This window comes from Sus scrofa, chromosome X, assembly GCF_000003025.6.
Source record: "Sus scrofa isolate TJ Tabasco breed Duroc chromosome X, Sscrofa11.1, whole genome shotgun sequence".
NCBI classification, from domain to species: Eukaryota; Metazoa; Chordata; class Mammalia; order Artiodactyla; family Suidae; genus Sus; species Sus scrofa.
Window position 1 is genome coordinate 102,110,656 of NC_010461.5, and position 25,118 is coordinate 102,135,773.

Here is a 25,118-nt window from a genome sequence, read left to right on the forward strand (position 1 = left end):
ATTGTATGTGAGCAGTACATATTTATTCAATGAATGAATGAACGAACTAACAAATGAATGAATCAGAAAAGTGTATTTATGGGAAGTGGTACTGAAGATGGGCCTTGAAGGATGGAAGGGATTTCAACAGAGTGATTGGGAAGGATTTTCCTTGTGAAATGAACAGCTTGAACCAAAACAAAGTGGGAAACTGTAAAGCTAAGGTGTAGAGTATGTGTAGATAGAGATAGGGCGGGAGGGAAAGGATGACATTATATTCTGTAGCACCTTGAGAACCAGTCCTGAATAGTTTACTTAGTAAAGAATGGAAATCTATTAAAGGTTTTTAGGAAGAGGGGAGAGGTTTGGGTACATTAGAAAGGCTAATCATGAGGCAGAAGGTATGATGCTTTAGAGCAGGAAGACACAAGAATGATATAGGAATTATGGGGCAATAATTCAGGTGAATGACATGAAGGTCTAAATTTAGGGTGGTCCAACAGCTCAAGTGGAAAAAGTACATTCCAGTCAACTGTAAAATTAACAAGTGGGACTACATCAAACTAAAGAGATTCTGCACAGCAAAGGAAACAATAAATAAATTGGAATGGCAACCTAGAAAATGGGAGAAAATATTCACAAACTACATACAGCCTTCCCTCAGTACCTGTAGGGGATTGGTTTCAGGACCCTCATGGATCCTAAAATCTATAGATGCCCAAGTTCCTTATATAAAATGGCAAAGTATCTGTATATAAACTATGCTTAATCTCCCATGTACTTTAAATCATCTCTAGATTGCTTATAATACTTAATACAATATAAATGCTATGTAAATAGTTGCTAGCTTGTGGCAAATTCAGGTTTTGATTTTTGGGACTTTCTGGAAAGTTTTTCCCTGAATATTTTTGATCCAGGGTTGGTTGACTCTGTAGAATAGGAACCTGAGAATATGGAAGGCTGAATGAATCTGTTAGAGCATTAATACCCAAAATATATAAAGAACTCATACAACTAAGCAGCAAAAAAACCAAAAACCAAAAATCAAATAATCCAATTAAAAATGGACAAAGGACTTGATTATATATTTTTCCAAAGAAGACATACTAATGGCCAATAAGTACATAAAAGATGATTAACAACACTAAACATTGGGAGAAATGCAAACCAAAATCACAATTAGATATCACCTTACACCTGTTAGGCTGGATGTTATAAAAAAGACAAGAGATATAAAATGTTGGTGAGGATGTAGAGGAAAGAAAACCCTTGTGCACAGTTGGTGGGAATGCAGAATGGTACTGCAATTTTTGAAAACAGTATGTACCTTCCTTAAAAAACTCAAAATAGAACTACCATATAAACCAGCATTCCTACTCCTGGGTATATATCCAAAGGAATTGAAATCAGGATCTCAAAGAGATATCTGCACCTCCTACATTCATTGTAGTATTATTCACAATAGCCAAGAAATGGAAACAACCTAAATGTTCATCAATAGATGAATGGATTAAGATGTGGAATATATATACAATGGAATATTATTCAGTCATAAAAAGAAAGAAATCCTGCCATTTGCAACAACATGGATGAATCTGAAGGGCATTATGCTAAGTTAAATAAGGCACACAGAAAAAAAGTCAATTTCATAGAAACAGAGAATAGAATGGTAGTTGCCAGGGCTGGAGGGAGGGTGAAATAGGGTAATGTAGGTCAAAGGGTACAAATTTTCATTTATGAGAAGTTTTGAGGATCTAATGTACAACATGGTGGCTATAGTTAATACTATGGTATTGTATACTTGAAAGTTGCTGTGAGTAAATCTTAAGCATTTTTAGTACACACACACACACACACACGTTGATTATGTAAATTATGCGAGGTGATGAATGTTTTAATTACTCTGACCTTGGTAATTCTACAATATATATGTGTATCAAATCATCAGATTGTATACCTTAAGTATATACAATCACATTTGTCAATTATTCCTTAATAAGGTTATAAAAAATCATATATTATCTGTAAAGTATAAAACTGGATTATCCTAAAGAATGATAAAAGTATCAATTAACTTCAGATTATTATAAATTAAAAAATCATATTGTAATTTCAAGCATAAACACTAAAAGTAAAAATGTATTTTTTGAGCTAGCAAAGATAAAATAATACTGAAATAAGAATAACTTTGTTTTTGTTTGATATGAAGGCAAGATGTGGAAAACAGACTAGATGGGTCAATTAGAAAACAAAAGGAGGAGTTCCTGTTGTGGCACAGCAGAAATGGATCCAACAACTAGGAACCATTAGGTTGTGGGTTCGATCTGTGGCTTCACTCAGTGGGTTAAGGATCCGGAGTTGCCATGAGCTGTGGTGTAGGTAGCAGATATGGCTCAGATCTGGCATTGCTGTGGCTCTGACGTAGGCTGGCAGCTACAGCTCAATTCAACCCCTAGCCTGGGAACCTCCATATGCCGCAGGTGAGGCCCTAAAAAGACAAAAAGACCAAAAAAAAAAAAAAAAAAAAAAAGGAGATGGAAGATAAGTTTTATATATCTTTAGTTAAAAATAAAGAGTAATGAAGTAAACACTTGTGTTAAAAGGTTAAGAACCATCATTCTGAATTAATAAGTAAAATCTAATTACACGTTTCTTACAAAAATATATATCTAAAATACAGATTTATAATAATAAAACAAGTCATTTCCTCAGAAGGAAAAGAAAAAGATAAAAGGAACAAGGCAATGTAAAGGCAAATTCTATTGCAGTGCTTCTCAAACTTGTATTGTGTATGAGGGGTCCTGTTAAACCGCAAATTCTGATTCAGTAGGTCTGAGGTCATGTATTTCTCACAAGTTCCCAAGTAATGCTCATGCTTCATGGTCCACAGCCCACATGCTAAGAAGCAAGGTTCTGAGGACCCTGGGAACCTAGGTGTGGGGGATAAGAGGGAGGGGGTCAAAACTGTGAGTTTGAGTGACTTAGTGACAGTAGCAAAACCAGGAAACCTAGGAGTTGGTTAGTGTGAGAGGATGTTAATGTGAGAGGATGGACAATTAGATCTTTATTATTTCTTGCCACATTTTCTAAAAATTTCTGATGTGTTAGTTTCATATTAAGTTTCTGTGGGATTCTCTGTTATGTGGTGGTGGGGAGGGATGGGATTGAAAAAGAAGGGCAAGAATTAGTTTGCCTTGATTTTGAGCGAGGAGGATTGTATCTCAGGAGGGCAAGTTCAATTTGGCCTTGTTTTACACTGCCTTTATATTTTTCAGCCATCAACTCTTTTTCCACACCAAACACAGTTTAAAAACACACATGGTCTCTGTCCTTTGTGTTCACCCACTATAAAATTAACAGCCCATTAAGAAACACACCTGCAGTAGCTTTATTCAAGAGGCCAATGCCTTGCAGCTTTTAACTCCCTAAAATACCTCCATTATTGCTTTTTGTGTTAAGGCCAAGAGTAATAACTATTTTAAGAATGTTCACTGTTAACTGTTAATAATAGATTTCAAATGCAGATTTGAACATAATTATGTATTACAGGACATAATTTTGTGGAATTGACATTTATAATAAAATACGCCCCTTGAGATGATAAATGACCAACTGAAGACCTTATTTTTCACTGGAAGTTACTTTTTTCCATGTGAGACAGAACAGTTTGGTCTGTGAAGGGTTGATGATACATTTAACACTTAAGGTCCTAGACTGGACAAATGTCTTTAGTGAGCAGTAATTAACAGACTGTGTTTATGTGGCCACTTCTGTTCTAAACTTAATGTTCAGTTTGTTCAACTGCTATCCTCATTGGGGCTTTTATCACTTCTTAAAATGCATCATTTGGTCATACAAACAATATTTATAAATATAAGACAATTTAAAGTGTTTTAGGTTCAGCAAACACCATTTTAAAGGTGCAATGAAGAGTCACCAATGATCATAGATGCCGTCGTTTGTAAAAAATCAGGACAAAACTGGCTGATGGACAATTAGCCTTTGCATATGAGACTTACCAAATGCTACACCATCTTTTCCTTCTGTACTTTATAGCATCATATATTGCATAATAAGGCTAATTAAATGTTACTAAAAAAAAAAAACTCATGAAGTTGTGTTGTTGGAGTTTCTGTGTTATAAGCATCACAAAATATCCAGAGCCTATATCCATGTTATTTATAAAAATGATTTTAAAAGAAGATGGTCCTGTAAGAGTTTGCATCACAGTTAAGACAAGGTAGGTAAAGAGACAGGACAATGTGACTGAACACATAGACTATTAATTTAAATAAAAATAGCAAAGCAAGCTTTCTGCAATGATTTGGTATTAGAGAAATTCTCACAGCTTGCAGAAGGAAAATTTCTCAGCTCCTAACCTTTCAGAGCTTAGCGTATCAGAAAGGAATATATCTCCCTGTTAGTAATTACTTCACTAAATAGACTTCTCCACTTTCACTTCTCTCAAAAGTAGTTATGGATTACAATGTAGTGATTACTGGTTAATTTATTATTTCATTATTTTTCTTAATGTCACTCAAAGGGGGAAACTAAAGAGAAGGAAATTACAAGCATAAAAAAACAATATGGAATGTGATTTGAAGATGAAATTCTACATCAATATAGGTAAGTGGAATAATTTTGGCCAAACTTAACATTGACTCCGATCTTTCATTCACAGACTGTCAGTGGAAGAGTTAATGCACTGCATTAAGGTACAGATTTGCAGTATTCCTTTTTTAATCATCATTTAATCACTTATTTTCCTGAAGGAGGCCCAATATCATACTCTCCAGTCACAGGCACTTCCTTGCACAAATCCAAGATGAAGTGGAGAGAGCCACAGATTATATCAAGCTGTGAAGTACTATAGTTATCACAGTTTCACCAATATCCACCAATTTAGTTTGCGCTAAACACTCTCTTTATAGGTTGCAACACAGGCATCAATTGCTGAGTAGGAAAAAACAATGGCAGATAAGCAGGTGGAACGATGACAAACTGATGGTCTCCTAGTAGTTCAAAAGGAAAAGGTCAAGCTACCTGGAGGATAAATATGGAGGCCTGCAATTGCTGCCAGAAACCATGTGTAGTGGTTGTATCTACAAAACCAAAGCTTCATTCAGACACATGCCTGAATACTAATAACATGATTATAATAGTATTGTCCTTATAAGATGGGGGTAAATAGCTAAATTCTGGACATGTATATACATTTATCTTTTTCTACTTAACATAGGTAGACTGCATTCCATGATTCTGTTCAAAACTCAGTGGAACTTTAGTAGAAGATACTGACACATGGTTACTGAAAAGATTCCACCATCCCAGGTCCTTGTGGGTTAAAGGCTGTGGTTGTGTCTGTAACAGCAATCTTAGAAATCTTTTAAAGACATTTTAAAATTCCATAAAAAGTATCCAAGCTAAAAATTTACTGCTTTAACTAAATGGAATGTTGTCCAAAAAGATGAAAAAAATATGCTGTTAAGATTCTATTTCCCCTTCACTTCATCCAGAGCACATTAAAAGACACAATCAAATGGCTTTGGTGTGGCCTTTCACCTGAATTAGTCCTAGTGTGTGTCTCATGACTTAAGTACCATTTTATTTGTGTTTCTTCAAATATAATAATTATTTCACAGTAACAAGTCTGTGTGAAATTTAGAGTATCAGTGCTTGAAGTAAAATGGGGAGGTGAAATCAACTCTATTCCTTGTGATCAAAAGCTGTTAGGGGATGAAAAGGAGACGGTGAAAAACCTATCCTGTCCATCTATGTAGCTTTATATAATTTTCCTTTATATGAACTGTTGAAGAAAAATATGTATTCAGCTCTCACTACTTCAGGGACACGTTTTTCATTTTGTGTATTACACATGTCTTTTATATCATTATACCCAGGAGTCGGTAGTAGAAAGAAAAGGAAGAATGAACCCTGTACATAGTAGGCAATTGGTAAATACTATTTCCATGAATTAATAAAATAGTAATATTGATAATTTATTTAGAACTGTTGACCATTTTATTTTGACATTTGGTACAAAGTTTGGTGGGAAGAAGAAATAAAATACATCTACACACACGGCTTTGGGAATTAACCATGAATAAAATATGTTCAGAAATAAAATACCTCTGTCTTACTGACAATGATAATAGATAGCTGATTGTGTAGAAAAGTCCATTAACCAATGTTACACTTGAGAAATACATTACAGTATAAGTATAAAAAGTTATGTCCAAAAACTGAAAGACTTCAGATTCCAATTCAGCTTCTCTAGTATTGCATATATCTTCTCAGACAGAAGTAAAATAGCATTGTTAAAACTTACCTTTAATTAAAGGACTATAAATCTATTTTCTGAACATATACAAGCTTTATTCATAATAGTGAAAAAGGTGAAAATCCACAAAAGATCAACTAATGAATGGATAAACAAAATATGTTATACCCATAAAATGAGTATTATTCAGCCATAAAAATGAGCACATATTGGTACACACTACAATATGGACAAACCTTGAAAACTTTATGTTAAGTGAAGAAGCCAGAAAGAAAAGGCTACACATTATAACTACATTTATATGAAATGTACAATAGGCAAATCAATAGAGACAGAAAGTAGATTAGTGGTAGCCAGGGACTGGGGAGAGGTGGGAATAGGAAATGACTGCCAGTGCCTATGAGATTTCCTTTGGGCATGATGAAAATGTTCTAGAATTAAACAGTAGTAATGGCTATGCAAATCTGAATATATTAAGAATTGCTTATTTATATATTTTAACCTTTTCTTTTTTTAAAATTTTTTGGCCATGCTTATGTCATGCACAAGCGGACTGGGGATTGAACCCCCACCACAGCTGTGACGACACCAGATCCTTAACCTGCTGCAGCACAGGAGAACTGAATTATATACTTTAAAACAGTGAATTATATAAGATGTAAATTACAGTTAGCTCTCATATCCGTGGTTTTCACATCCATGGATTCAACTACCAGCTTATCAAAAAATATTCAGAAAAAAATAATTCCAGGGAGTTCCACAAACAAATCTTGAATTTACTACACTCAAATTTACAACTATTTTCATAGCATTTACATTGTTTTAGGATTATAAGGAATCTAGAGATGATTTAAGATCTACAGAAGGATGTGTGCAGGTTATATGCAAATGCTACACCACTTTATATAAGGGACTTGAGCATCTTCAGATTTTGGTATATGTGTGGATCCTGGAACCAATCCCCTGTGGATACCAAAGGGTGACTGTATATGGATATACATATTCCTGTCACTTAAAAAATTCTACTCAAACAACTGTATATCTCAACAAAGCTGTTTTAAAAATATGGTTAGAAGATATAAATTGGCATGCAGAACCTACACATATATAAAAACTATCACACAATGTCATAAGAGTTTTGACGTGTTTCCAAGGGATATTAGAAGGTCACCCACTACCTAGAAGCTGAACTGTCTCCTGGCCAGTACTTTTATGGCACATAATTGCTAGGGCACATCAGGGATGCCTATTTTCTATATTTCATACAATGTTTGATGTTTGTTAAATGTAGGTTACTATGGTCACATCCTTTGGGACTTTTGGGATGGTGGCAGGAGGGCAGGTCATAGCTCATTTTATCCAGCTTCCCATTTTGTATCTTACCATGTAAGTCCCCAGTGGACAGGGTAGTAATGTCTGTCTAAAATCTTGACATCTATCTATTGGTCATTTAATAAAGACAATTATATCATGATTCATCTATCCCATAGTTGAGAGTAATGGGGGAGTTATATATTGTATTGTGCCAGGTCTTGGGAAAGAACAACCAGCATAGGCACCAGTTCTCATGGATTGCCATATTGCGACAGACATTGATATCTTTTAGGAATCCAGAAAATCTATCTATATGTCAAGTTAAAATGTTTCTTCACAAATAAAACAAATCACAGAGAGTAATAATAATAATAATAGTAATCATAATAGATGGTAGCATCTATTTAACATATGTCTGTCCTCTTTTTGAACTCCTACCTCTTAGTTCCACAACCTCAAGTCTTTTTCGAAAAAAAAAAAAAAAAAAAAAGAGAGAGCGAGAGAGAGAAAGAAAAGAGTTCCCATGTGGCACACTGAGTTAAGGATATGGTGTTGTCACTGCAGTAGCTGTGACGCAGTTTCAATCCCTGGTCTTGGAAATTCCACATGCCACAGGTGCGGTAAAAAAAAAAAAGGCTCTTTTACACACAGTGTCATTCAATTGTTGTCAGTATACCCCTGAGGCTCCTCCCTCCTCTTCTTTCCTCTTGAGAGACTTTGGTCCCTTTACCATCTCCTTTCTTATTAGCATCCTTAATGTCTCCCTCTCTATTGGTTTTTTATTCTTCTATTTCTTTCTTTCTTTTTTTGGCTGTACCTGCGGCATGCAGGGGTTCCAAGGCCAGGGATTGATCCCGTGACACAACAGTGACAACAACAGACAATTAATCACTAGGCTACCAGGAACTCCTGGTTTCTTGTTCTTTGTATTCAAACAACTATGCGTCTCTCTTCTTTAATAACAAAAAAATAATAAAAATAAAATGATCCAGCTGCCCCTCTATCTAGTTATCATACCATTTATCTCCTTCCTTTCCATGCCAAACTGCCTCTATCTGCTGCCTCTATTGCTTCATTACCCATTTACCACTTAAGCTATTACCACCTGCATTTCCCCCTTACTCCTCTATTATTACATCTTCCTAAATATGCACTCTTTAAGGTTAACTAGGATTGATTTTTCTTATTTCTTGTTTTTCTCAAGGCCCAGCTCAAACTTCTTCTGTAATAGCAATCACCTTTTCATCTTCTTTAAACCTCTTAGTCACCTAACCATCTTATTTCTATTTCTGTACAACAGTTGGTTGCATGTTATTTTGCACTGCCTATGTATACATGCATGTTTCTTCCAGCTCTATTTTTCCAGGAGCAAAAGCTATGTCTTCTGCTTCATTTGTTAACTTTCCACAGTACTTACTAGCGTTAAAATAGCACCTTGATTCATAATAGCATTAAAAGTCATGAGTTTCTATTCCATGTTTCTGAATAATTTCTCATCCTTTATTATTATTTTAATGGTGGGTTTGAGGTGGTCAAGAATCTCTTAAAATTCAACTTTTTATACTTATTCTGCCCTCTCACTGAACCATTGGCAATGGGAAGATGGTATCTGTGTGCAGTTCTGATGAAGATACTGTTGCTAAGATAAAAAATGGAAATAGGAAAAGCCAACTAAAATGACTAAAGGAGCTACAAGTAGAGTACGAAAGTAAAACCAAAGACTCTTAGTATTAGAAAGGCAAAGGCTAAAAAAGGATTTTTGATTATTATCTATGAGATCGCCAAAATTACACACAGGAAAGAATGCAGACTAGTGCATTAGATCCTGAAACTCTAGCACTTTAGCTTCAAAAGTAAATTTTACATTCTAGAGTTACTTTTGACTTCACGAAAAAGCTAGTAAATGTTTGAACTTCCTGCAAAAATAATACAGGATGAAATATATAAATGGATGCTCAACAGGATTAGATTACACATGGCTGATAAATTTCTACAATGGACTGCTTCTCCTAAAGAACTAAGATGTTATAAACACGTTACAGGAAGATGTCTTAGCTTTCGAAGGACTACTCCAGGAGGATAAACATGTCATTCTATAGCATACCACTTAGTGCCCTTGTCAGATGTAGACTATTGGGCTAGAGGGACCAAAAGGCAGACACATTTCATATGGCATCACAGAAAAGGTGTGTTTAAAAGCAAGTTAAAAAAAAAGGAAAATGAGGATTTTTTAAAATGAAACATTAAACATATATGACCAAGAACATTTAACATGAATTTTTTATACTGTAAATAAGTTTGCTTTTTAGCATAGTGCACCCTTTCCATAAATTTATTTTAGAAGTCAGGTCTCCAGTATGCTTTAGAAAAGCTTTTGTTAAAACTGAAGTATATTGATAAAGTGATTTAATATAGTTGAAAACAGGCTGCAGCACTCTAGCTGGGCCCCCTGAAACCTTGTGTTAGAGAAACATCTATATAGCATTATAGGAAAAATTTACTGTAATTTGCCATCAATCTTTAAAAATAATAATGTTATGCTCCCAACACTGTTGTCTCTGTTAGTGCATTACTACTATTTTATTCATGTGGTTTGTTGTGCTCATATGAATTACTCCCAATTCTACAACAATGTCCTAGGCTCTAATATCCTTTGACTAAAAGATACTGAAACTACGGGTTGACTCAAAGGGCATCCGAGTGCATTTTAATATCCACATGTCCTATGAATGAATACTGAAGAAACAGAATAATACTGCAGGACTGTGTTCCATCTGAATGCACAATGATTACCTGGGCGGGGTTGGTGCAGTTTTTTTACTTTGGTACCACAAAATAAATATTTACCTACTGACTGGGTCTGTGAAATAAATATCAGTGTAAGTCTAAGTAAATTTAGAAATCAACCTGTTATCCAGGGTTCACAACCGTCATTGCATATATTGTTTCCAAATATAACTATGCCATAGGTCAAAAGAAAACAAAACAAAGTCCCAAAACAAGCATCACACACACACACACACACACACACACACACCTCTTCAGCTAAATTTGCAATGAAAGGAGGTCAATAAAGGTGTATCTTGTGCTGCTGTTTAACTTTCAATTACCAAGGGTACTTGCATGTGTGAGTAAATGTGTTCTGCTTTGAGGAGGGAGTGCTTACTGAACCTAGATCTTTGGTATGAAATGTAAAATCTGCAGAGTACTCTTAGGGAGAGGAGAGAGAACAAGATGGCAGAGTAAGAGGAAATGGAGCTCAACTCCCCCCATGAACATATCCAAAATACATCAACACGTGGAACAATCCTCATGGAAAACTAAATAGAAACTGGCAAAAGGACTCCTGCACCACTAAGGCTGTAGGAAAGATACACATTAATTGTGTAGGAAGGGAAAAAAATTGATAGGGTTGGGACTTGTGCCATGGGGAGGGGACTCAGAGGTAAAGGGAGATTATATGGGCAGACAGCTGGCTAGACCCGAAGGCAGTGTCGAGAAAGGTCTGCTCTAGCAGCTGCCAGGTTTTACGCAACTGCCTCACCACATGTCCTAGCTCAAGGTGAGCAAATGCTCTTGTCCTGCTCACTCCATGCCACAGGGCACCACTAGCTCTGGGGTGGCCATGACTGGGGACTAGATGCACCAATGCAATGCTACAGCAGCCCAGACCTGGGGCAGAACCTAGGTGGGGTGGCAGTGGCCATTATTGGCACTTACTCAAGCAGCACCCGATAAGCAACCCAGAAATCTGACAGCAGCCACTCCACTATAGCTTACCTCCTAATATATACAGGCCCTACCTGCCCTGTGGAGCTATTCCACAACAGGGTGTGGGCAGCAGAGATAGTGTGCTGTAGTCAGTTGTGAGAGACAAAAAGGGATTCTAGGCAGAGCTGCAGATACCTACACAGGCAGCACATGAGACTTCTGTCCACACATGTGCCCCATGTACTTCAGCACTCCCCTCCTCTGGAGCAAAGGTCCCAGTGAGAGGGAAAAATCACACATTTAAAAGGAACAGAAAATGTAATAAAGTTCATTGAGTAATAAAAATAAATAAATAAATAAATAAAGGGAACAGAGGCAGCTCAAGCCCAAACCTCAGGCCTTCTGCTTCAGCCACTTGGGATCAGACCTGCCCCAGACAGGGTGGTGAGGACCACTAAGCAAAGAGGAAGTCCCACTTCAGAGCCTAGGCAGCTCTAGCTCCTCCATCTCCAGCCCTCACTTCTACCAAGCTGATAGCTGCCAGCACACCCTGAGGAAAAATGTGATTTGCATCCACATCAAATCCAGCCCTCCCATCAAAGGCCCTGGGAACATGCAATCTGTATAGAGATGCTCCCAAATAAGGACCCCCCTTCAAGACCACAACAGGTAATTGTTTCACCTAAATTCATAGAGGCAGAGAAAGTTAAGGAAATTAAAATGAAGAATAACTACTCTCATTTTAAAGAGCAAAAGAAAAGCCCTGAAAAACTGAATAATGAAATAAACAATTTATCAGATAAAGAATTCAAAACATTGGTATAGAAATGTTAGGTGAATTAGGGAAAAGAACTGATCTAAACAACAAACATTTTACAGAGAACTATAAAATATAAAATATAAAAAAGACCCAATCACAAATGAATAATTCAATAGCTGAAATAAAAAATATACTAGAAGAAATGAATAGCAAACTAAGTGATACAGAAGAAAGCATAAGAGGCCTGGAAGATAGAATAATGGAAATCAACCAAACAGAACAGCAAGAAGAAAAATAAATTAAAAAAAATCAAAGCAATTTAAGAGATCTCTAAGATAACATTAAGTGTTCCAATATTTGTACTATAAGGGTTCCAAAAGGATAAGAAAGAGAAAAGGGATTGAAAATGTATTTGAAGAAATTATGCCTGAAAACTTCCCAAACCTGGAGAAAGGAACAGATATCCAGGTACAGGAAGCACAGAGGGTGCAAACTAGGTGAACCCAAACAGACCCACACCAAGATACATCATAAATAAAATGGCTAAAGGTAAAGAGAGAATTCCAAAGGCAGCAATAGAAAACCAAAGAGGCATACGTAAAGGAATCCCCATAAGGCTATTAGCTGATTTCTCTGCAGAAACTGTGCAGGCCAGAAGGGAGTGGCATGATAAACTCAAAGTCCTGAAGGGAAAGACCTGCAGCCTAGGTTTACTCTATCCAGCAAGATTATCATTTAGAATAGAAGGAAAACAAATAATAAAATGGAAATAAGTATACACCTATCAATAATTTCTTTAAATGTCAACAGACTAAATGCTCTGATCCAAAGACATAGGATTGCTGATTAGTTTATAAAAAAATTCAGCTTCTGCATGCCTGTAAGAAACAAATTTCTAAAAAGACACAATCTGCAAGTACTGAATCAAGAAGAATCAGACAAAATAAACAAGTGAAATTGAACTTGTAAATAAAAAAAACTCTTAGCAAACAAAGTCCAGGACCAGATGGTTTTGCAGCAAAAATGAATCTTACTAGGAACCATGAGGCTGCGTGTTTGATCCTGGCCTCACTCAGTAGGTTAAGGATCTGGTGTTGCCTTGAGCTGTGGTGTAGGTTGCAGACGTGGCTTGGATCTGGCGTTGCTGTGGCTGTGGCATAGGCCAGTGGCTACAGCTCTGATTTGACCCCTAGCCTGGGAACTTCCATGCCATGGATGCTGCCCTTAAAAAAGAAAAAAAAAAAAAGAATTAATACCTGTATTTTTCAAACTATTAAAAAAATTGAAGAGGATGGAACACAAATTCATTGCACAAGACACTATTTCCCTGATGCTAAAACCAGACAAAAACACTACAAAAAAAGAAAAAACTATTAAGTCATTATCTTTGATGAATATGGATACAAATATCCTTACCAAAACATTAGGAAACTGAATCTAACAATACAAAAAAAGGATCAGACACCATGATCTAGTTGAATTATTCCAGGGACACAAGGATTTTTCAAAACTTTCAAATCATTCAACGTGATACACCATATTAACAAAAGGTAGAAATCAAATGATACATAATGAAGGTTATTTATAACAAACCCACAGCCAATATAGTACTCAATGGTAAAAAGCTGAAAACTTTCCCACTAAAATCTGGAACAAAACAAAGCTATCCATTCCCACAACTTCTATTTAACAGTATTGGTAAGTCCTAGCCACAGTAATCTGACAAGAAAAAGAAACCACAGATATCCAAATTGGAAGGCAAGAATTAAAATTGCCACTATTTGCAGATAACATATTTTATATAGAAAACCCTAAAGTCTCCACTCGGAAACCATTAGAACTAATAAATGAATTCAACAAAAATGCAGGACATAAGATTAATACACAGAAGTCTGTTGCTTTTCTATACACTAATAATGAACCATCAGAAAGAGGAAGAATAAAATATCTAGGAAAAAAACAAGGATGTGAAAGACCTATATTCTGAGAACTATAAAATACTGATGAAGGAAAGCAAAGATGATACAAAGAAATGGGAAGATATTTCATGCTCTTGAATTGACAGAATTAATACTGTTAAAATGTCCATACTGCTCAAAGCAATCTTACAGATTCAATGCAATCTCTATCAAAATACTGCCATTTTTAAGATAACTAAAACAAATAATACTAATATTCATATGGAACCAAAAAAGACTTCGAATTGCCAAAACTATCCTAAGAATAAAGAACAAAGCTGGAGGTATCATGCTCCCAGACATATTATATTACAAAGCTAGAGTAATCAAAACACCAGGTACAAGCACAAAAAGAGACATAGGTCAACGGAATAGAATAGAGAGCCCAGAAGTTAAATCCATGCACCTATGGTCAATAAACCTATGACAAAGGAGGCAAGGATATGCAATGGAGAAAAGACAAATTCTTCAATAAGCAGTACTGGGAAAACTGTACAGATATATGTAAAACAATGAGAACAGAACATTTCCTCACACGATATACTACAACAACAACAAAAATGGATTAAAAACCTAAAGGTAAAAGGCTTGAAGCCATAAAACCCCTAGAAGAGAACATAGCAGAACAGTGACATAAATTGTAGCAACTTTTTTTGGGGGGAATCTGTCTCCTAAGGGGAAAAAAAAAGCAAAAATAAGCAAATGGAACCTAATTAAACTTAAAGCTTTTGCACGGCAAAGGAAACTACTGCCAAAATGAAAAGATATTCAACTGAATGGGAGAAAATATTTCCAAATGATATGACCAATGAGGGGTTAATATGCAAAATATATAAACAGCTTATACAACTCAATATCAAAAAAACAAATGACTGAGTCAAAAAATGGGCAAAAGACCTGAAGAGACATTTTTCCAAAGAAGACACAAAGATGGCTAACAGGTGTATGAAAAGATGCTCAGTGTCACTAATTATTAGAGAAATGACAATCAAAACCACCTCATATCTGTCAGAATAGCTATCATCAAAAAGTCTACCAGTAACCAATGTTGGAGTGAATGTAGAGAAAAGTGACCCTCCTACACTGTTGGTGGGAATATAAACTGATGCAGCCACTGTGGAAAACAGTATGGAGGTTCCTCAAAAAATGAAGAATAGAGCAACCATATGATGCAGCAATCTCACTCCTTGGTATATATACAGAAGAAAAAAAAGGTACATGTACACCACTGTTCATAGCAGCTCCATTTACAATAGCAAAGCCATGGATGGTACCTTAGTGCCCATCAAGAAATGATTACCTTAAGAAGATGTGGTATATAAACAATAGAAGATTACTCAGCCATAATAAAGAATGAAATACTTCCAGTTGTAGCAAAGCAGATGGGCCTACAGAATGTTATGCTTAGTGAAGTAAGTCAGACAGAAAGACAAATGCTATATAGTAGCACTTATATATGGAATGTAGAAAAAATACTAATTAACATATATGGAAAACAGAAGCAGATTCACAAATTTAGTAAACAAATTAGGGGTTATCAGTGAGGATAGGGAAGGGGCAAATTAGGGATATGGGATTAAGAGATAGAAACTACTATGAATAAATAGATAAGTAATAGGATATATTGTATAGCACAGGGAATTACAGTCATTATGTTGAGTATAATCTGTAAAAGTACTGAATGACTGCTGTACATCTGAAATTAATATAATATTATAAATAAACTATACTTCAATTGAAAAAAAGAAAATGCAGAACACTATAGAAACAGGTGAGGAGATAAAGTATATGTCTGACTAAGTAGTAATAGCAACCAGAATGTTTCTGAAAATAGATGTTAAGCATTCAGCAAGAGAAAGTTGATAGAACATGGTGGATATGGTGACTTTTCATATTGGTAGTGGGACTATCAGGGAATAACTAAAGATGGCTAACCACATGGGAAAGATATACTAATATATGTAGTGGTAGAATAAAAGTAAGATTTAAAAAGGATTACAAAGACAAAAAAATACTGTGCAGACAATGGCAAAAGGAGTTCCTACTGTGGCTCAATGGGTTAAGAACCTGGCTGAAGAAGCTCAGGTTGCTGCAGAGGTATGGGTTCAATCCCTTACTTGCCACAGTGGGTTAAAGGATCCAGTGTTGCTGCAGATGTGGCTCTGGGAATTTCCACATGCCACAGGTGCAGCCATAATTTTTTTTTAAATGGCAAAAATAGTACTCTTGGGAAAAGGGTATACATTTGACTATAAGCATTGAGATTTTTAATCAAGACAGCTGTTACTTAAACAATTAGCATTGAGAAAAGATTTTTTTTAAGGCAGAAAAGACCCAAAGAAGGTAGTGAGATAACAGTAAAGAGATTGGTTTCTAATCTCAGTTCTCTCTGTAGTTATGTCTATTATGTATGGCAAGTCACTTAACCTTCTTGTATTTTCCTTTTCAACTGTAAAACAAGGGTAACAATAGCTGCTACAGCATAAAACTGTTATGTGGATAAAAGACATTAAAGTATTTTGAAATTGTAAATGCTAAGTGCAGACTATTATTGTTACCTACGTGTCAAAAATCGAAACTTATAAAGCATAAAACTGGGAATTAATTATTTAAATTACAACAAAATTCTCTACAGATACTTTAAATGGGAAAATGCGGTGTACAAGTTTTATAGACATACATTTCAACCACTTTCCAGGAGTATATTCCCTTATGCAAAAATAGGTCCACTTCTATTTGGAATGGCTAATTGTTCTTCCTTAACTGCATAATTTGAATTCACTGACTCATACTATATACAGCTGGAAGGGACCTTAGAGATAAGCTAGTCCTACTGAGCCTCACACAGTGTTTGTCAAAGGCTTCGCAGCTGCAACCCTTTGGGGTACAGGGAAGGGGTCTTGGGAAGTGAAACATTTTAAAAATTAGACCTTACCCAGCATTTACAAATATAAAGCAGGTAACTTGAGGAGGAAGGCAGATTCCTGCCAGACCTCTCCCATCCCCAAATATGCCTCTTTAGCACAAGTATTATCTCAAGCTGATTATTTTTAAGAAACAGCAGATGTAGGAAAAGATCTGAAAATAGAGTAGGAGTTACCCTTTTGCAAGAGACCCTTTAGCAAGTTAAAAATTACAAGTTAAAAGTTACCCTTTTGCAAGATTTATAAGGAAAAAAATCTCTATTTGTTAGGGTGTCTTCCTCTCACTACAGGAAGAGAAGGATAACTAAATCTTTAGAAACTAATCAAAGGAGAAGAGAAATCTGCAGAACAACTATATTCTCTTTACTGTGCTTTTCCTGATAACCTCCCTTAACTGACTGCCCTCAAATTTTTTGTCTTTAGCTGAGATGGTATTTGAGGGGGTGATTTGGGTCATTTCAGGTAGTTGATCAATTTTCCTGAGTATCTCCCATGAATACAGAAGGTACACATATTATTAAACTTGTTTGTTTTCACTCCTGTTTATATCTTTTTATTACAGAGGGGGTCTCAGCCAAGAATGTAGAAAGGTAGAGGGAAACCTATTTTTCCTCCCCTACAAAGCCAATTCCTTTTTTTTTTTTTTTTGCCAGAGGAGAAGCTGTAACAGAGATTTGAAGCTACAGTCCGTTTGGTCTGGGTTGAAGCATCTTCAAGACAGGCTAAGAGAGCAGGACTCTGTGGGGCCTTTTGTGGTATAAAGCCTTTCAGTGTCCCCCTGCCCTGTTTCTTGTTTGTAGGAAATGGGTTTCATTCAGCCTCTAAGACCTTCCCAGAGTTCCAAAGGGCAGGTTCAAGCAGTTGCTAATCAGGAAAGGGAGGAGGTGCAGAAACAGGGGAGGAACAGTCAAGAAACAATAGTACAGCCTTGGGGGACTGTCCTGGTTCCCCTGCAAGGAATATACATAACTATGATATCTTTGAGTTTGTGGGCCTGAGCTAAGGCCCCCCACTCAGGAGGAGGATGGTAACTTCAGGCTGAGCCTAGTATTCCTGGAACCTACCCTATTACCCCATCACCAACTAATCAGAAGAAAGCCATGCACCCTGCAGCCCTCACCCTAAATTTTGCCTATAAAAACTTCAACTCCTAAACCATTGGGAAGTTCAGGGTCCTTTGAGCACCTGCCACCTGTTCTCCGTGCTTGGCCCTGTAATAAACCTTTCTCTGCTCCAGACTCCTCCAACATTTCGGTTTGTTTGGCCTCACGGTGTGTGGGGCACATCTTGTCATATTGATCAGCTATATGCTGTTTACATGGTCATATAGTCAACAGACATTGACTAGAAAATGTCTTTTTTTTCCTTCAACTTTGCAGAGATATATCTTGTAGGATGAACTTAAAAGAAATGTCACTCCCCTGGCCAAAGGCTGGCCTTTGCAAAAACTGTAAAGCAGAGAAAGGCAGTCTTTAGTATCCTTTAGTTCTCTGTCTCTCCACCCACCCTTCTCCTTCCTGATGCTCTATTTAGGCACCCTGCCTGCAAGAATTCACTACCCACATCTACCCAATAAACATCCTCCTCATTCACATTGCTACTGACAACATGGGCTTTTACCTGAGCCCTATGCTCCTGGGAAACAGAGTTGGTTAAGAGATTTCCTTTAACTTTTTGTTTTCCAACATCCTTCCACTCTTTCATGTTTTAGGAAATGGCTTACCACAAAACAAACAAATAAATAAACCAAAATAACCAAACTGAAGACCCCTTTCCCTAGGACTTATTAATTAAGATCTTTGACCATTCTTTCTCAGGACTCCCATAAGAATTTCAAAGGATGCGTTTGATTACCTGCAAAAAGGCCAAATACAGATCTTTCCTCTTTTGCTGGAACCTGCTGAAAGACCAGATACAGACCCTCCAAATTCCTGTTCTTTCTTTCATAAATAATTAGCTGAGTTCAGAACAATTTATTCCCCTTCAACTAGCTAGACACAGAGACAAACATTTCCTGTTCATCTGGCTGGCTGAGATTCCCCTGAGTACAAAACAATCCCAATTGTAAAACATCCCAAATGTAGCTCGTGTACTCCTTCCATCAGTCTTAGGCAAAACCACCTGCCTCACACACTCCGATCTTTGAATGTGGGGTGCGCTCTCTGTTGCAATAGCCTGAATATAATCAATTCTTTCATCTGTTCACTTTTTGTCCTTGATACCCCTTTACAAAATCTCCTATATGTTTAGTTTGTGTTACATTATTATGATAACCAATGAGAAAACAAAAGAAGTGGAACAGGAGCCATTGGTTCTAGTCTCAGTTTTCTCTGTGTGTTCTTGACCCTCTGAACACCAGTTACCTCATCTTTAAATAAGGATGTGGGATTTGATAAACTTTAGATTTTAACTTTCTTTATTTGTTGATAAATTAAACTGTAATTGCTTTTATTTCAATTTATGGACATTACACGACTCAGGTCTAGGAATAAGACTTTTATGTATTCATATCCCCTGCTCTTTTTATTTTCATGCATTTATTTATTTTTACTGCTCAATGAATTTATTACATTTGTAATTGCGCAATGATCATCACAATCCAATTTTATAGGATTTCCATCCCACAACCCAAGCACATCCCCCCACCCCCCAAACTGTCTCCTCCAGGGACCATAAGTTTCTCAATGTCTGTGAGTCAGCATCTGTTCTGCAGAGAAGTTCACTCTGTCCTTTTTTCAGAGTCCACATGTCAGTGAAAGCATTTGATGTTGGTGTCTCATTGTATGGCTGACTTCACTCAGCATGATAATCTCTAGGTCCATCCATGTTGCTAAAAATGCTGGTATTTCGTTCCTTTTAATGGCTGAGTAATATTCCCTTGTGTATATGTACCACATCTTCTTGATCCAGTCCTCTGTCAATGGGCATTTAGGTTGTTTCCATGTCTCAGCTATCGAAAATTGTGCTGCAATGAACATTGGAGTACATGTGCCTTTTCGAGTCATGGTTTTCTCTAGATAGATGCCCAGGAGTGGGATTGCTGGATCCAATGGTAGTTCCATGTTTAGTTTTCTGAGTAATCTCCATCCTGTTTTCCACAGTGGTTGCACCTATTTACAATCCCACCAACGGTGTACTAGGGTTGCTTTTTCTCCACACCTTCTCCAGCACTTATTGTTCGTAGATGTTTTGATGATGGCCATTCTGGCTGGTGTAAGGTGGTACCTCATAGTGGTTTTGATGTGCATTTCTCTAGTGATGAGTGATGTTGGACATCTTTTCATGTGTTTTTTGGCCATCTGTGTGTCTTCTTTGGAGAACTGTCTGTTTAGATCTTCTGCCCATTTTTTTGATGGGGTCGTTTGTTTCTTTGGTATGGAGCCGCAGAAGGTGTTTATAAATTTTGGAGATGAATCCCTTGTCAGTTGATTCACTTGCAAAGATTTTTCTCCCATTCTGTGGATTGTCTTTTTGTGTTGTTTAGGGTTTCCTTTGCTGTGCAGAAACTTTGAAGTTTGATTAGGCCTCATTTGTTTATTTTCTTTTTATTGTCAATACTCTAAGAGGTGGATCTGAGAAGATGTTGCTGTTGTTTATGTCAGAGAGTGTTTGGCCTATGTTTTCCTCTAGGAGTTTGATAGTGTCTGGTCTTATATCTAGGTCTTTAATCATTTGGAGTTTATTTTTGTGTATGGTGTTAGGGAGTGTTCTAATTTCATTCTTTTCCATGTGGCTGTCCAGTTTTCCCAGCACCACTTCTTGAACAGGCTGTCCTTTCTCCACTGTATATTCGTGCCTCCTTTGTCATAGATTAGTTGGCTGTAGGTGCGTGGGTTTAATTCTGGGCTTTCTATCCTGTTGCACTGATCTATATATGTCTGTCTTTGTGCCAGTACCATACGGTTTTGATGATTGTTGCTTTGTAGTATAGCCTGAAGTCTGGGAGCCTGATGCCTCCAGCTCCGTTTTTCTTTTTCAGGATGTCTTTGGCTATTCTGGGTCTTTTGTGCTTCCAAACAAACTTGAAAATATATTGTTCGAGTTCTGTGAAAAACGTCCTTGGTAATTTGATAGGGATTGCATTGAATCCGTAGATTGCCTTGGGTAGTATAGTCATTTGGATAATATTGACTCTTCCAATCCAAGAGCATGGCATGTCTTTCCATCTATTTGTGTCATCTTTGATTTCTCTCATCAGTGTCTTATAGTGTACTTGTTCAGAGTACAGGTCTTTTGTCTCTTTGGGCAGGTTTACTCCTAGGTATTTTATTCTTTTGGATGTGATGGTAAACGGGATTGCTTCCCTAATTTCTCTTTCTGATCTTTCATTGTTAGTGTATAGAAATGCCATCGATTTCTGTGTGTTAATTTTATATCCTGCAACGTTGCCAAATTCATGGATGAGCTCTAACAGTTTTCTGGTAGAGTCTTTAGGATTCTCTAGGTATAGTATCATGTCATCTGCAAATAGGGATAGTTTTACTTCTTCCTTTCCAATTTGGATTCCTTTTATTTCTTTTACTTCTCTGATTGCCGTGGCTAGGACTTCCAGAACTATGTTGAAGAGGAGTGGCGAGAGCGGACATCCTTGTCTTGTTCCTGATCTCAGTGGGCATTCTTTCAGCTTTTCACCATTGAGAATGATGTTCGCTGTGGGTTTGTCATATATGGCCTTTATTATGTTGAGGTAGGTTCCCGCTATGCCCACTTTCTGAAGGGTTTTTATCGGAAATGGGTGTTGGATTTTGTCAAAGGCTTTTTCAGTGTCTATTGAGAGGATCACATGGTTTTTATTCTTCACTTTGTTAATGTGGTGTATCACACTGATGGATTTGTGGATATCGAAGAACCCTTGCATCCCTGGGATAAATCCCACTTGATCATGATGTACACTCCTTTTAATGTATTGTTGGTTGCGGTTTGCTAGGATTTTGTTGAGGACTTTTGCATCGGTGTTCATCAGTGAAGTTGGCCTGTAGTTTTCCTTTTTTGTGGCATCTTTGTCTCGTTTGGGTATCAGGGTGGTGGTGGCCTCATAAAATGAGTTTGGGAGTGACCCTTCCTCTGCAATTTTTTGGAACAGTTTCAGAAGGATAGGTGTTAGCTCTTCTCTAAATGTTTGACAGAATTCACCTGGGAAGCCATCTGGTCCTGGACTTCTGTCTGTTGGAAGTTTTTTTGGTTTTTTTTTTTTTTTTTTTTTTTTTTTTTTTTGTCTTTTTGCCATTTCTTGGGCCATTCCCGAGGCATGTGGAGGTTCCCAGGCTAGGGATCGAATTGGAGCCATAGCCGCTGGCCTACGCCAGAGCCACAGCAACACGGGATCCAAGCCGCGTCTGCAACCTACACCACAGCTCACGGCAGCGCCAGATCCTTAACCCACTGAGCAAGGTCAGGGACCGAACCCACAACCTCATGGTTCCTAGTCGGATTCGTTAACCACTGAGCCATGACGGGAACTCCTGTTGGAAGTTTTTTAGTCACAGTTGCAATTTCAGTTCTTGTGATTGGTCTGTTCATCTTTTCTATTTCATCTTGGTTTAGTCTTGGAAGATTGTACTTTTCTAAGAATTTGTCCATTTCTTCTAGGTTTTCCGTTTTGTGGGCATATAGTTGCATATAGTAGTCTCTTATGATCCTTTGTATTTCTGTGATGTCCGTTGTTACTTCTCCTTTTTCATTTCTAATTTTATTGATTTGAGTCCTCTCTCTCTTTTTCTTGAGAAGTCTGGCTAAGGATTTATCAATTTTGTTGATCTTTTCAAAGAACCAGCTCTTTGTTTCATTGATCTTGTCTATGGTTTTCTTTGCTTCTCTTTCATTGATTTCTGCTCTGATCTTTATGATTTCTTTCCTTCTACTCACTTTAGGTCTTGTCTGTTCTCTCTCAAGCTGCTTTAGATGTAAAGTTAGCTTGTTTATTTGAGCTTTTTCTTGTTCCCTGAGGTGGGCTTGTATTGCTATAAACTGTCCTCTTAGAAAGGCTTTTGCTGCATCCCATAGGTTTTGGAGTGTCGTATCTTTGTTGTCATTTGCTTCTAGGTATTTTCTAATTTCCTCTTTGATTTCTTCAGTGATCCAGTGGTTGTTTAGTAGCATGTTGTTGAGTCTCCACGCGTTTGTGTTTTTTGCAGTTTTTTTCTTGTTGTTGATTTCCAGTCGTACAGCGTTGTGGTCGGAAAAGATGCTTGGTATGATTTCAATTTTCTTAAAGTTACCGAGGCTGGATTTTTAGCCCAGGAAGTGATCAATCTTAGAGAATGTTCCATGTGCACTTGAGAAGAATGTGTATTCTGTTGCTTTTGGATGGCATGTCCTATAAATATCTATTAAGTCCATCCGGTTTAATGCTTCATTCAGGGACTGTGTTTCCTTATTGATTTTCCATCTGGATGATCTGTCCATTGCTATAAGTGGGGTGTTAAAGTCCCCCAATATGATTGTGTTATTGTCGATTTGGTCTTTAAGGTTGTTAGCAGCTGCCTTATATTTTGTGGTGATCCTATGTTGGGTGTCAAGATATTCAAAATTGTTATATCTTCTTCTTGGATTGACGCTTTGCTCATTATGTAATGATCTTATTTGTCCCTCAAAATAGTTTTCCTTTTAAAGCCTATTTTGTCTGATATGAGCATTGCTACTCCAGCTTTCTTTTGATCTCCGTTTGCATGAAATATTTTCTTACATCCTCTCACTTTCAATTTGTATGTGTCCCTAGAAGTGAAGTGGGTCTCTTGAAGACAGCATATATATGGATCTTATATTGTATCCAATCAGCCAGTCTATGTCTTTTGGTTGGGGCGTTCAGTCCATTAACATTGAAGGTAACTATTGATATGTATGTTGTTATTGCCATTTTATTAATTGCTTAGGATTTGTTATTGTTGCTCTTTTTTCTTCCCTACTTTTCTTGTTCTCTCCTCTTCTGGTTTGATGACTATCTTTAGTGTTGTATTTGAGTTGATTTTTCTTATTTTTGTTTTTATCAATTGTAAATTTTTGTTTTGCAGTTATTCTGAAGTTTTGATATGTCTATATGTATATGAGATTGCTTTAAGTTGTTCTCTTAATTGCAAGTTCATCTCCAGTGTCCTGTATTTGTACCCTCCTATTCTCACAATTTCTGATTTTGGTGGCATAATTGAGCATGGATGATTTCGTATCTTTACTGTATATATACCTTTACTGGTGAGCCTTGTCTTTTGTGGTATTTTTCTTTCCTGTTGCTGTCTTTTCTTTTCTGCCTAGAGATGCTCCTTTAGTATTTGTTGTAAGGCTGGTTTAGTGTTGCTGAATTCTCTCAGCTTTTGCTTATATGTGAAGGTTTTGATTTCTCCTTCAAATCTGAATGAGAGCCTTGCTGGGTAAAGTAATCTTGGTTGGAGGTTTTTTCCTTTCATCATGTTAACTATGTCATGCCACTCCCTTGTGGCCTGCAGAGTTTCTGCTGAAAAATCTGCCGATGACCTTATCAGGGTTCCCTTGTATGTTGTTTCTTTTCCCTAGCTGCTTTCAAGATTTTCTCTTTGTCTTTAATTTTGGTCAGGTTGATTAATAGGTGTCTCAGTGTATTCCTCCTTGGGTTTATTTTATATGGTACTCGTTGTGCTTCCTGGATTTGAGTGAGTGATTTCTTTCCCATGGTAGGGAAGTTTTCAGCTATTATCTCTTGGAATATTTTTTCTGTCCCCTTCTCTCTCTCTTGTCCTTCTGGCACCCCTATAATACAGATGTTGTTGTGTTTCATGTTGTCCCAGAGTTCTCTGAGACTCTCTTCATTTGTTTTCAATCTTTTTTCTCTTTTCTATTCCGCATCTGTCCTTTCTACTTATCTGTCCTCCACCTTGCTTATTTGATCTTCTGCCTCCTGTATTCTGCCATTAGCCACTTCTAGTGAATTTTTTATTTCAGTTACTCTATTTTGCATCTCTTCTTGTTTAAGTTTTATATCTTGTATCTCTTTGCTCAGTGTTTCCTCTAAGTTATCCATCTTTGCCTCCAGTTTATTTCCAATGTCCTACATCATATTCAGCATCAACAATCTAAAGTTTTTCTCCTGGAGGCTAAGAATCTCCTCATCACTTAGCCGATTTTCTGGGTTTTTTTCTTTCTCCTTCATCTGAGTTTTAGTTCTCTGTCTTTTCATTTTTATAGGTTTTTGGTGTGGTGACCTTTTTACAGATAATAGAGTT

At 36.9% G+C, this 25,118-nt stretch overlaps 1 protein-coding gene across 5 annotated transcripts in view; it reads right to left on the minus strand.

Moving 5' to 3' along the window:
- The window catches only part of TENM1 (teneurin transmembrane protein 1), a 787,960-nt gene that overhangs the window by 257,316 nt on the left and 505,526 nt on the right, over positions 1–25,118 (minus strand). The window lies entirely within an intron of this gene.